This window comes from Cupressus sempervirens, chromosome 8, assembly GCF_028749045.1.
Source record: "Cupressus sempervirens isolate cs-2001-9-10 chromosome 8, ASM2874904v1, whole genome shotgun sequence".
NCBI classification, from domain to species: Eukaryota; Viridiplantae; Streptophyta; class Pinopsida; order Cupressales; family Cupressaceae; genus Cupressus; species Cupressus sempervirens.
In genome coordinates this window covers 441432277-441447198 of record NC_143125.1, presented here as the reverse complement: position 1 = coordinate 441447198, position 14922 = coordinate 441432277, and the positions used below count along the sequence as shown (strand labels likewise).

General features: G+C 34.4%; 1 pseudogene; it reads right to left on the bottom strand.

Moving 5' to 3' along the window:
* Positions 1-1584: 1584 nt before the first annotated feature.
* LOC149543107 (amino acid permease 2-like) lies at positions 1585-14711 on the bottom strand (annotated as a pseudogene).
* Positions 14712-14922: the final 211 nt, after the last annotated feature.

Genomic DNA, 14922 nt, shown 5'->3' with positions numbered 1-14922 from the left:
TGGGATGACAATAAGGTGTAGTGATGATAGGGTTGGCACCCTCCTCTAACTCAATGATATGCTCAAACCCTCTATTAGGGGGAACGCCCAAAGGTATGTCCTCACAAACCCTCTTGTTCTTATCAAGCACTGGTTGAATGTCAATATGAACTTGCTGTTGTGAGTCTAAGGTAGCCTTAGAGGAAATGAAATAGTGTGTTGTCCACTCCATGTCATCATGACTCATAATAGCCTCCATCCTGTGGGCTGAAATAATTTTGGGTTCACCCTCTAGCATAGCCTTGAGGATCACCTATCAACCATCCTGTAAGAATTTCAGCTGCATCTTATCATGATTAACTGTGTACCTGCCAATAGTTTGCAACCACTATCTTGCCAACATGGCTCTAATCCATCCAGAGTGACCACATAAAAATCTACCTCAAGAACAAAGTAATCAAAGTGAATTGAAAGTCTTGACACTTTCACTATGCACTTCAATCTCTCACCTCCTGCCACTCTAACCTCGAACTCGGGTATGTCATCAATCTGTGATTTTTTCTTTGTAACCCAGCTTGTGCTTATGAAATTATGTGATGCACATGTATCTAAAAAACACACAATACGTTGTCTTCTAACTACTCCCTTCAAATGAAAGGGATGTCTTGTGGGATCACTAGAAAGGGAAGCTATTATAGGAGATTGTCCCTAAGTGGATTCCTTCTTTTTCTCTCTAGGTGGCCATTGCTCACTTTCTTCCTCATATCTACCATCAACATTGTTGTTCTCCTGCTTCTCATCCTCCTCCTCTGAGAGTAGCTTGACATAATGTATTTTGCCTTTGTCAAGGCATCTATGATCTAGTGTCCATGGCTCATTGCAAGTGAAGCATAGCTTCTTACTCTCGAGTTCATTTTGTGTCTCAAAATCCAACTTGGGAGGGGTAGCCTTATGCTGGTTCTTGTTGTTTTGGAACAAAGTAGACTACTAATAAGGTTTCTTAGGAGATTGCAGTATTGAAGAAGGTGAGTCTAGATTGTGTGCGATCTTAATAGCATCATCCAAAGCGTTTGGTTTAAGGACCTTAACCAAACCTTTACATTTGCCCTGTAAACCCTCAGTAAACAACATTACCTTACGCTATTCTGACATCCAGGACCATCACAGAAATTTGTTGAAACTCATCAATGAAGTCATCTAGAGATCCACCTTGTCGTAATTGCACCAAATCCTTGTAATAGGCCTCAATGTCCTTCCTGTCAATGCAGGTGATCAACTTAGAAATGAAAGTCTCGTAAGACGTAATGAGACCATGATCTTGGGTGACCAACCCATGTTTCCACCAATCATATGCTACTCCCTCTAAATGCATTGTGACGAATCTAATGGCTTGTGTCTATGATATTGGCTTGTGTTAGGTAGGTGTCGAGCTTGTGAATCCAAGCTCTCGTGGATGTCTTATTGCTGCCATCAAAAAAGAGGAGAGATAATTTGTTCATGGTGTGCTTCAAGTTCCTATTATGTGCTCTAGGTCTCTTGTCATGTTGTGGTCTCTCTGTCTCCCTTTTATGATTCTTGTATTGAACAAAAGTCATTCTCTTTGTTCTAATCAGGGAACAAATCCCATTCATCATACATAACCATAACATTATCCAACGGTAAACCTAGTGTCATGGGTAGTGTTGCCTCTTCCTCTGCATTAAGAATGAGCATCAAAGGCCTATCAGTGTTCTGTGTGGGGGCCCTAGTAGCTCGGGGTGATCCTGCCACACTACCACTGCCATTGTAATGACTCAGTGCTATCATGTGAGGAAAAGCTATCTGTTGCATAGCACTTGTAAGCTGCTGAAGTGTAGTAGCAGTATTATCCTGCCCATCTCTAATAGCTCGCAAGGTTTCCCTCACTTCCTGTTCTTTTTCATTCTCATTACGAGCCATTTGAGTGTCCTATACCTGCTCACCTTGTTCAACTTGTAAGTTTGTCCAATTCATCACAACCTTCTAAATACTCCTTTGTGGGATTATTGTTTTACGTGTTTCACAAAAATAATAAATTAAACCCATTACCATTTACTCTCCACTTTAGATTTTCCATGATGGATCCTTTGGAATAGTTCACATATTTGGTCAAGACTTCATTGATCAAGCATCTCTAATACATGATGAAAGGATGACATAATATATGGTATGGCATGTAACATTATTTCTGTTATGTCTCATTCATTCCTGACACTGACATGTTCTATTTGTCCTTCATTTTAAATAAGTTGCTATGATTTGCCTTTGACGTGGGTTTGTTGACCACCGCCGCCTTCACACTGATGGAACTTGGTTGTTGAATACTTTCATTATTGACCATGCCAATAGAAAGAAACTCTACATTTCGAAAATGTTGCTTGTTCCTACTTTGCTTACTACTTGTCACATTTATTTAACCAACATGATACATGTCATTTTGCATGTTTCTTGTAAACTAATAGATATGCTTCTTATTGTTGCTCGCTATATTTAATCATTATCAAAGCTATTGTATATATTTCGACCCTTGTGAATGTTTTATATGTTTAATGTCCCTTGTCTCCTTGGTTATCTTGTGAATCCTTGAGCTTATGAACCTACAAGTATGTTAGCATTCAAATAGGAAAGATATGCATAAAATTGCTACTAAACAAAATAAACTTGGAAACATTTATGGAACCTAATTCCCATCTAATTCCCTTCTTGAGTAGAGAGCTTGTGGGAAGGTCTTTGGGTAGGCTTCTTGAGGCTCTTAGTTGAAAGGAGCAACTTTTCCTTAAGAACCTTCTTTCCATAATGCTCCTTCCTCCTCAAGTCCTTATGGATAGTCGGTGCTAGATCTATCCATCCTTCCTAGAACATATCTTCCTCGTTCTAGGCCTCGTGGATAGATATAGCCAGTCTTTTCATATGCATATGTCTTAAACTACAATATATATTGACCTTCAAGGTTTTTAGTCCTTGCCTTGTTTCAATTAGTCTTCTCTAAAGAGTGTTACTTTTGAAGCCCTTCAAATGTCCTTAGACCTCTACCTAAATTCAAAGGAATTATATTGCTTTCCTATCAACAAAATTTCCCCTTGCTTAATCTTCCTGTTGACTAAAGTTTCCTAGTAACCTTTTTATCTTTGGTACTTAGTGAATGAACTAATAGGACAATCTAAATTTGAATTCAATTTCTTCTATGTTGATTAAAAATAAGTATGGATTATCTCTTGTCTATATGGTGCTTTAATAATTACTGTCAAGTTTGAACAACTCTCATTTTTGTAATTGTCTTCAAGACTTGATACAGATGAGAGAGTTTTTTTTTTTTAATTGATTGAGACATATATCCCTGGACACTAATGGGCTTTAATATTGGCGTTGACTTGATAGTGATAGTCACTACTACCAGTGATTTCAATACTGATTGTATCTTTAGCGACTACTGTTTAGCGTGATGTCATGAATCGTACTTATTTATAGTTACTTCTTTCTTTGCATATTGACTCCCAAGTGTCTAGTGCATTCTTTGCCTTCTCAAATCCGTCACGAATTTTCCATTTCTCCCTTCGTTGTTCAGACCCCTAACTGTCTACTGTCTCAACTTGTGAAATCAAACTTCAACGATTCCTAGTTTTATCGTATTCCACTATTAGCAAGGATAGCTATCTTCATTTCTTTGCTATTTCCTGGGGCAACGTTTGTGTTTTGTGAATTGGATCCTGCCTACTTCGTAATTTTCTTGAAGTTCCCAATAATTTTCTTGAAGATATCTATCGATGCCTGATCCTCTTTTTTCTTGTCTTGACTTCGTCCTCTTTTCTGTGGATTTATATGCATTATGAATCTCTCGTGAAGGGTCGTGCTTTTTCTTTTGGTCATTGATTAGATTGCTTAACTTGATTTATTTATCGCAGTAAATGATTCTTATTATTATTTTATTATCATATTTTATTAAAGAGTCGATGGTATTTTAATTAATTATCATTACTTTTTTATTAGAGTCAAATAAAGACTTTAGTCTATTTTAATGTTGTATTACATTTGATTAATAGTTAAATGATAATTGTTATTGATTTCACTAACGGGTTATTACAATATGCATGGACTGGTATTCTTTTCAATGCACAATGTCTTTATTTTAGTGTTAATGATTCTTTATATACTGATGTGGTCTTTCTTTTTTATATTGTAATTTTGCATTCTTTGTTTAGTCAAGTCATAACAAAGTCTACATGGTTGCTGCTTGATAGAATTTTATCGTTGTGTACGCTTACTGCACTGGTTTGTTTTGTTTTGTATACACCATGTTGAGTGATGTGGGAATATATATCACTGGCCACTGCATACCATGGATGGTTTATTAAATCTTCCTATTTATATTCATCATGATGCCTTGGCTTCATATATTTTCATTGTTGTTATGTAGTTCTTATACTACATGTATTCTTTAATATCAGGATATGTATATGCATAATTTGTTTCATCTTTCAACGTCACCTGTGTAGAATGGATGGTTGACACGTATGTCTTTCATACTGTTGATTGCTATGGCAATTTCTCATACTACCGTATATGTAGTGTGTATTTATTATAATTGCTTTATATATATCTCTTTGGTGATGTCTGATTCTGCTTCAATAATTATTGGTCATTAATCTCTTCCATATTAGTATCACACCTTTAAATATAGTATATAGTAATGCTTATGTTGTCCTTTAATCAATTTCTTATATGCTTTGATGATGATTTCTTTCTCATGCCTTTTACTTTGATACTTATAAGTTTGTTCATGTTCATGAGCCCTTTGACATCAATGACAACACTTTCATCATGGTATACATTTCCACAAGAGATCACTCACAAATGGAGAGTTGTCCAGTGTTGATAGCTCCTTGAGACATTTCTATCTCCTCATATCTGTTGGTTGTGACAACATGAGAGTTTGGGATCCTGGTATTAGTATAATTGATGCATTATTGTTGGGGGTTGATGAGTGGCTTCACAATTTTGAACATGTCGTTTGTATTAGAGTAGCACAATGGCCTGGTGGAGCAACTTCCTTGAGGTTGATATGGTATCCAAGCATTTTGTTCACAAAATGCAGATACATATTGCTTGAGGGCGAGCAATCTCTGTGAAGGGAGGACTGTAATGCCCCCCTTTTTCTAGCAATTTTTTCTTGATGTGTCGTTAGCCCTCTTTCGCCATGGTCCCTTAAGAGGGATTAGTGTGAGATTAGGCCTAGGCACTGTGATATCCCCATCAAAATAGGGTATAAGTAAATAAATTAAATAATATTAATAAAGTTATGATCACATTATGTTATATCAAGATATTGATAATTTAATATTTAAATTGATAGTCATAATATATAAGTGAAAATATTATGTTAATGTGTTAAAAAAACCATTATATTAATAATAAGAAATGTATTTGATTTATATATCTTTTTAATATATTATTATAATTATATTATCTATATAATATAATTATTAACTAGGTATTATCAATTATGAAAAGGCACAATTTTTAAGAATAAAACAATGCATAATATTAACTTTGATGAAAGGGGCAGTGGGAAATGGGAAATATGAAGAGTATACATGAAATAAGTCTGCAAATAGCTTAATGGGGAAATGTTTAAGTCCCACCAGGGGACATTACAAATGGTATTAGAGAAGTGTATACTACTAGCCTGAATGGTTATCAATTTGGAGAATTGAAGTAATTAATAATCATATTTGGGAAATAAGCATAAACTTCTACTATTTTAAGTTTTGCAAAATACCTTTGGCTTGAGATAAATTTGAATAGTATTTAATATTTCTGAATATTAAATGGTGCAATGAATAAACAACTAATTGTGTGAAGCAAACTCTTGATAGGTCATGGTTGTGAAAGTTTTTTTTGGAGCTGACTATATTGGGGCTTAACAAAAGAGAAAAAAAGTCATTATCAATGTAATTAAGAAAATATTTCATCAGAGAAATAGTTGAATGAAGTTCTCAAATAGCATATGAAATAATATTGGTCACATCAAAGTCTGAAGAATCTATATTCCAACATATTTTACTATAATCGACGAAAGAAATATTAGAGCGAATTAAATATTATGGAGCCATGCACAATGTAATTAAAGTTCAAAACAAATATTCGGCGGAGAAGTATAAGCTTGGACTATAGTATTTGTTCGAATATGTTAGCACATGACATATTCCTTGCAAAAAATAATAATTTTGAGACAAAGAATTGATTGGCTTTTAATTTGAATTGTGAGTTCGCATAGAAAGACATCTCATGACTGAATATGGTTATTTGCTCTAAGATTATACAGACCTTGCAAAACTTGAAACTATTATCTAGAGGTGGTTGATTGATTGTAGCTGCTTGAAAAAAATTGTCCAAGGCTATGCAATCCTCTAAGAGAGCCGTAATAGGGTTTTGGAGCCCGAAACTGATCGCTGGGAGAATTATCCAAATAAAAATTGAAGTCACGAATGAATTATGCATACTAAGTGCCATACGGAGAAAAAAAAAGATAAGAGAAAGACGTACGAAAAGGAAAATAATAAAATAATAAGGGACTTATTTGCACACGATCGAAGGAAATAAATAAGAATAAACATGAAAGAACTTTTAAATCAAAGTTGGATATGGTCCTATGCTATCAATCAGAGACACACATAATTAAAATATTGAAAGCCATTTGTTTGTTTACCGATGTATCTTCTATTTACGACTATTGTTATCAAGTTTCGATGTCCATGACACGAACTTGATTGCAAAAGATCAATCAATCAAGGGAAAGAAAAAAACAATTAATAAATTATCTTAAACCATCTGATGTGTGGAGTAAAAATAAGTTTCTTAAACTTGGTTTAAAATCCCCCGTACAGTGGGAGGGAAGGAGTAAAGTGCGCAAGGAAAGAAAGTGCATTCAAAAAAAGAAATGCAAGTAGTCTAGCAAAGTCAAGGATAATAAAAAGGATCATTACAATAAGGGATCCATTAGGAGTATTATTATACTATATATATATATATATATACACACACATACATAGATAGATATATACATACATACATACATAGATATATACATACATACATATGTATGTGTGTGTGTGTGTATTCTATTGCCTTCACAGTCTTATGTTGATAAACCAAATAGAGACACAACTACTTATACAACAATACAATGAACATTCTTTTAACACATTAGATTTGTGTTTCACTAAGGTAAGTACCCTCAATATCATCTATCCTCCATGTTTTTCAATAGCACCATGTTCATGACCATTATAACCAGAGAAATGGATAGGGACAGTGTACACAGAAAGTCTACTTCAATCCATCCAACGGGTTATTTTGAGACAGGTAAGGATCAACATCCTTGTACGATGCCTTGAGTATTGACCAAGATGGGATCAAGTTGCCTTGAGGTTACTCCAAGATGGGATTAAGGGCTTGGATCCACAGAAACCTTGAGGAAGACCGTTGAGTTTGATGTCAAAGCAACCTATGGTATCTCATCAATCTTTTTAGGCTAGTGTAAATCCAACCAACCGGTTATTCCAAGATGGGTAGGATCAGCGTCCCTATAATTTCCTTGAGGTCCAACCAAGATGGGATTAAGCTGCCTTGAGTTCATTCCAAGATGGGATTCTGGGCTTGGATCCACAAAAACCTTGAGGAAGACTATTGAGTTTGGCACCTAAGCAATTTTTTTACATCCTAAGTGTTCTTCTCGACTAAAGAATGATAATAAGTACAAAACAAGAATCCCGCTAAGTAAGCCATCTCATGTGGAAGTATCAGGTTGACTTGGAATAAATTATCTTGACTCACATTTTCTTGAGAATTATACATACACATATATACTAATGATCAAATTTGCAAATCATCTTCTTGATTCTAGTGAACTGCAAGCCATTAATCAAGAATGCATGTATTATGTGTTTGCATCATGTTTGCTTTGTGTTTTCAGGCATTCATGTGTCTGCTTCGTGTTTTCATGCATTCATATGTCTATTTCGTGTATACTTTGTGTTTTCATGCATTTTGATTCATACTAAATTTCTCTTGCATCTAATTATATGCTTTGTATGATGGTTCTACAAGAAAAACTATGTATAAACAATTATTTGAGAGGGGAGGATTGTGATATCCTTGTCAAAAATAGGGTATAAATAAATACATAAAATAATATTAATAAATTTATGATCACATTATAATCTTAGAAGATATTGATAATTAAATATTTAAGTTAATAGTCATAATATGTAAGTGAAAATATTATAGTAATATTTTTTTAAAGAATTAATTATAGAAATATATTTAATATATATAATATATTTTGTTAATATATTTTTAATATAAATATAATTTGATTATTAACAAGGCATTATTAATTATGAAAAGGCGTGACTTTTGAGAATAAAACTATATATAATATCAACTTTGAGGAAAGGGGTAGGGGACAATGGAAAAAATGGAGAGTATATACGGAATAAGTCTGCAAGTAGCTTAATAGGGATATATCAAAGTAAAGTCCACCAGGGGACATTATAGGTGCATTCAAATTCAGGCCACTGAGAGTGGTTTAGTGAGGTTTCTCGGATACTTACTATTTGTAGTAAGTCAACAGGGTTCTCTTTTTTTGGCATTTCAGTATTGGACTTGGAGCAGATTGCTGAGATCTTTCCAACAATCTATCACACATGCTCCGAGTTCGATTGGTTATTTTTTTGAATGCCAAAATATTTATTAGTTATTTAATAAAGTGACTATTAAATTAAGACACATATATAAGTCACTTTATATTTAAAAGGGGCTTTATTTCTCTCTCAAGTAGAAAAAGGACATTTGACTTAAAAGAATAAAAGAACAAGAGACAGCTGATGTAAAGGTATAAACCCTCTGATCATTTCACACCCCAAACTGCTAAAACAGTCACACAATCAACTCATCTCCAACCCTTGGATAGGCCTCTATAATAGTTCCAACCAAGGATTCCACACTCCAAATTCCTCCCAACTCCTCTAGGCTTAACAAACCCCTTCAACTATCCACAATTTGAATCAAATCGCCCTTTTGCAGGGGTACAAATTGACTGGTTGCGAAATTATCTTAGCAGCCCTGCAAGAGCTGTTATCTGATCTTTTCTCCAATTTTTCTCAAAATGCTAAACAAACTAATCTACTTTTCAGATACCCTTTTTGGAGTTATTTAACATACTTGAAGGCCAAGTGCCACTCCTTTGGACCAATCTCACTATCTAAAGAATTTACTGTTGTTTAAGGCCTAATTAGGCCACTTTTACAGAGCAACTAGTCTTAAAACTTAGAATCTAAATCCCAAACTCACCCTCACATCTCCATGTGTTACCAAACTAAGAATTATGACATTATTTCTATGAGATCTACTCATTCAATAGGGTTTCTACTAGAGCCTCACCAAATAGGCTCTATAGCTAGGGCTTTCTATAAACCCCATCAAAACTCCTTTTTAAGTCTAAATCAAAGTCTCCTCAACCTGTCTTGGACATGCCCAAACACCTTCTACCTTAAAAAACCACCCTCCTTAAGGCACTTTCTCAGACCCATTATTGTACCTACTTTTCATGCCCTTTTCCAAGGCAATTCAGTCATCTGTCTGATGATCACCCTTCAATACTCCATCCCTGCAATTGATTTTGTTTTTAGAACATATTATACATTATTGAGGACCCATTCTACAAGAAATAGTAATCAAACACAAAGTAGAGTGGGTGTGATCACATTAGACTCTCAAACTATTGCTCTTTTCCTAACACTGGGACAACATGATCAGGAAATGTCGTGTAAATTAGATTGGTTTGGATTTCAAAGTGAATCCAATAATGCATGAGCGCCTTGCCAAAGCAAGTAGAATGGGTTTAGTAGATCAGAATGAAGTTGCAGTCTTAAGAACAATTAAATGAAAGGAAAATGAACCATAAATTGCAGAAATTGGGATTTAATATTTTTGCCAATCTTACGCTAGTTACACACCTTTATTTTGCCTTCCTTGGCTTTAAATAGGTGCTACAATGCTCTTGCAACCCTTCTCTGATGAAAGGTACAATCAAAACAAATCAAACATCCAAGTACCCACCCAAAGCTAACTAGCTATTGCAATTCAAAAATTCAAATTTGTAAACCTTAATAAATGCCTTCCTAAGATCACAAAATTGACGCAAGGACCTCATTGTGGGTCCTTTTACATCATTCATGACTTATGACATCCCTTGGACTCATTGGGCATGTATTGCGCTGATATTACATGTTTTGATCCTATGGTCCTTATAAGGACCACTAGGATTTACATTCCTTTACATTTGTCATTATATTGAAATGCCATGATTGTCTTTAACACATTATAATTTTGTCTTATAGACCCTTGTACACCCTTCCTATGCCTTGTTGACCTTATAGGGTTCATTTCTCTGCCAGGTGCTCCTGCACCATACTCTCCCCATGAAAATTCTCTTGTCCCAAGAGAAAAGGGGCCTTGCCTTCACACCATGCATCCTTCTTGAAGGCTCTCTGTTACTTATCTTCCTATTGGGATTCTGTTGCAATAAGAACTCAAGAGATGAGTTTTCTTTCCACCTACAACCTTCTTTCAATTCAGAACAATCATTAGGAAAAATGCATGCTCAATTCTCTATTTTGTACAATCATCTTTGGTCTATTGCTGGACCACTTTCTCTTTCTTTTCAAGGTCCAAATGACTCCTCCATGTGTCCTTTGTTGTCATACCATCTCTTCTTTTGCACCTACTTATTAGTTGGGCACTTAATGCTCCCCACCATCACTTTGTTGTGTACACTTGGTACTGCATATCTGATTGTTCCTTAAAATGGTCCATACAATTAGTTTGTTGTTGCTCAATGATATGTACTCACACCTGGCCCTTACCCTGCAAATACATGTATTTCTTTCCTCCACAGCACACAATTCTTGAATTAACCAACTTGTCATCTTGTAAAGGAGTTAACACAAACTTCTTACCATATTTATCAACAATGAAAGAGTTAGTGTATGCATTATGCAAAGTTCTCCTTAGGTATTGCTAAGGTCTCTCGAAATGATATGGCAACTTGTCATTGGCACAATGTCACACAACACCCTATCATGGTAATCCCCAAGAGAAAATCCAACATAGGCTTGCTATCGAACCAAAAGATTTTCCTTTTTACCGACCTGTGTTGCCCTATAAGGTTTATTATGAGGAGTCCTCTTCAAATGCAACTTATTAATCATTTCATATGACACTAGGTTATCATGTGACCCTGTATCAATAATTAATTTACACATCTTACCTTGGCTCTTACATTGTGTCCCAAAGATAGCTATATATCTTTAGTTGTATTGATTTCTGAAATGGACCCTTTTTAACCATGAGGAAATTACCTTCCATGATTGGATCTGCATTCCCAATCTTTGCTTCTTCCTACCTCTTCTTCAGCTAAGTACACTCTTGTCTCACTGTTCTTGTTCTTTGGACACCTAAAAGACAGCTGTCCTACCTCATTACATATTAAGCATCTTCCTATAAAGACAGTAGATCCTCTACCTACTCCAAATCTACCAACACCTCTATATCCTCCTCTTTGCTCTAAATTTGTTTCCTTGGCTTTGTCTTTTCACCTTGACTCTAATTCTCTTGGGTAGGTCTGCCCTTACATCTGTTTGTGCCACCTCCACCATTACTACCTTGTCTCTCTTGTTTTCTTTTCACTCTTTCCTCTGCCCTTAGGCACACTCAACCCTATCTTACCTTGTAGGTTGTATCTTAAGCCATTAAGATGCTTTGCAACCTTCTCATCTTCATCCTTCAATCCTCCTCTAATACTAAGCTTGTGAAATTGCTCAGTATAGGACATAAAGTATCTCCTTTTGCTTTAGATTCTGTCTCAACCTTTTAATTTGAATAGGAAAATTAGAAGGAAGAAATTGTTTCTTCATGATGGCCGTCATCCTACCCCATGTAGTGATTCTTAGCCATTCCTCTTTCTAGTCTTTCCATCGGCACACTATTTCACCAAGTTAGAGCAGTAGCCCTTAACCTCACTTTAGAAAATTTTATCTTTTTCTCTTCCTCCATGTCTTCTACTTCAAAGTAACTTCTTCGTTGTCCATTTTTCCATGATAAATGGGAAAATATATAGGGACTGTACTTGCACCCCCTTATATTTCTTTCTTACCATAGAAACAAATTTGTAATCTATTAACCAAGCATGCTTCATTAGCAAGCATTTTGTAAATCCTCTGCCCATGTACCTCCTAAAATTAGTATTGTAAATCCTCAAAGTTTACCATTATTCATAAATGGATGTGTTTATAGAAAGAACAACCATAGCCTCTCATTGGGTAACCTTTTATCTATAGTAAAAGGATAGTGGTTACATTACTCCCACCATGGTTCTTGCCCTCTAATTGAGTGTTTCCACATACAAAAATCTATGTGTAATAAATGTATAAATTTTTGTGTGAGATTACATGTTTTTAACTTACTACTTTTATAATTGTGCTATTGGTAAAGCAATTGGTATTTAGGATATTCAATACAATAGCTCAATAGTTTGGTTGGAAAGCTTGTACTGATTCACCCCCCTCTCAGTACTAGTTTGGGACAACAAAATGGATCCCTTACATGGTTAGGAGGAAGAGAAGCAAGTAGGATCTAATGTTATGCTACTCTATGTAAGTAGTTTCACTACTAAAATTTGACTCAAATTTTGATTGGTCAATGTTTCTCCTTTGGTCAAAATTTTGACCAAAGTCTTTCTCATAGATTTTGGGTCAAAGCTTAGACAAAAATCATTGTGTATCTTTTTTTAATACATCTTTTCATTAGTAAATAGGTCATATTTTTGCAAAACAAGGTATTGAAAAAGACTTAATTTGACAAGGATGCTATGTCCTTGACAATAATCATCATCAAAATTTCTACCAAATGGCATAAAAATTTGGACCACAGTGGGCATCAAAAAATAGTTGTTTTGACAAGGATTCTATGCCTACAATAATAATGCTTGTCAAAATTTTGATGACTATTAAGTATTTAAAAAAAATAAAATTGCTTGATATTCCACTAGCTATGTGTAACTAGGTGTAGAATAGGTATAGTGGTTATCATGTGTTGGATAGTTCTTTCTCCTTCATGGTTATGATTAACTACATGGGTAGGGGAGATACCCCCTTGGTTAAGAAAAAAGGGAAAAAATAAATGGATGGTCATAGATTGAGTCCCAGTTAGTTCATAGAAAGTCCAACATATTATTAGAGTCAAGTTAGAATACCAAACACCCGAGAAAACTTTGGAAATAAATAGAAAGTCCTAGATCGAATCATAGTTAGTCCATGAAAAACTCAACATGATATCAAATTCAAACTAAGTTACAATCCTAAATATTCTATAAAGAATCTTATGAAGGGTGTCACAAGCATTTTAACAATAAATACAAGATCTCACATTTATGTCCTACCTCAACATAGTACCAAAATCCAATTAGACTATAAACCTCAAGCATTCTTTAAAGTTGTCTTTAAAAGGGTATTAAAAATAAATCACATTCTTTGGTAAAACTCTCCAACTTCAAAAAATAGATATTAGATTTAACTTATAATTAATTTATAAACCAATGAGCAATAATGAGAATTAGAATTTAAAAAAAACTCCTAACTGATTTATGAACCATTCAAAAATAATGAGAACTAGAAATTAAAAACATAGTTTTGGAAAAGAGAAGCATGCATACTTGATATGCTCCAATGAGATGAACAACAATGCATACATTGGCAATCTCAATGAGCCAAAATGGCTCATAAAAGCCAAACCTAGTTAGGAAGTTGCTTGGAGCATTATTCCCAAAAGCTGCATATCCAAGTAAACCACATTACTTGTAGAAGATGGTAGTTTCACTTACTCCAATTTCCATGGATTTCTTCATTGTTTGGTTCTCTATTGGAGGTGATTTTACAGTATCCTTCACCATATCACAACATTGAGACTTCATAAAAGATGAAAAAAAATGAAGTCATAAATGAATGCAATATTTTAATGAAGTTTGAGAAGTCATACTTAGATCTCAATCAAAAGAGATAATAATGAATATGAAAAAGCAATATTTCCTAGAGCTCTAAAGACATCCCAAAATTTTTGGGCTGCAGTGAGTGTACCAATGGGTGGTCCTATAAGAGTTCCATAGAAGTTCCCTTCTATAATTTCACATCATATTATGATTATGTAGTGTATTTCATAATGGAGGTCACATTTTCAAACAATTCAGTTGATATTTCAAAGGTAGACTAAATGAAAGCACAGTTGCAACTTTTACAATAGCAAGGCCAAGTCCAATTGAAGAATAACTAAATGAAATGAGTGCAACAAATATAGAAAACTACTAGGGCTTGTCAAAGTTAGGAACTTGAATAAAACAAGATATGCTATTCCAAATAGAATCATAAAAAGGTTGTTGTTAGAGTTGCATGAAGCTTCCTTCCCATTGTCATGGAAACAATTGGAGCACCTGATAGCCCTACAATTGTTCAACAATGGTGTAAGTATTTTTTATAAAATGTTTTGGATCAAACTCTATGATAAATATAAATAAAGAGAAAAAAAATGAGTCATAGATCAATCTAAAAAAATCTCATACGAATATATTTTGTTTGAAGATTTAAAATAAAGTCTTACATCATGTTGCTAGCTATCGTGATTGTATAGCCAATAGAAGTTCCATGTCGATTGGAATACTATCTCAAGCCACATATCCATATTTGTGTGCTTCCAAAGATTCAAGACATAAAATTCAAATGGTCAGTGGTTTTTAAAGCACATTATACTTAGTCTTAATTAACACATTCTAAGTTTTAACTTGTTTATATAGTTTATCTGAAGTTATATTAGTAT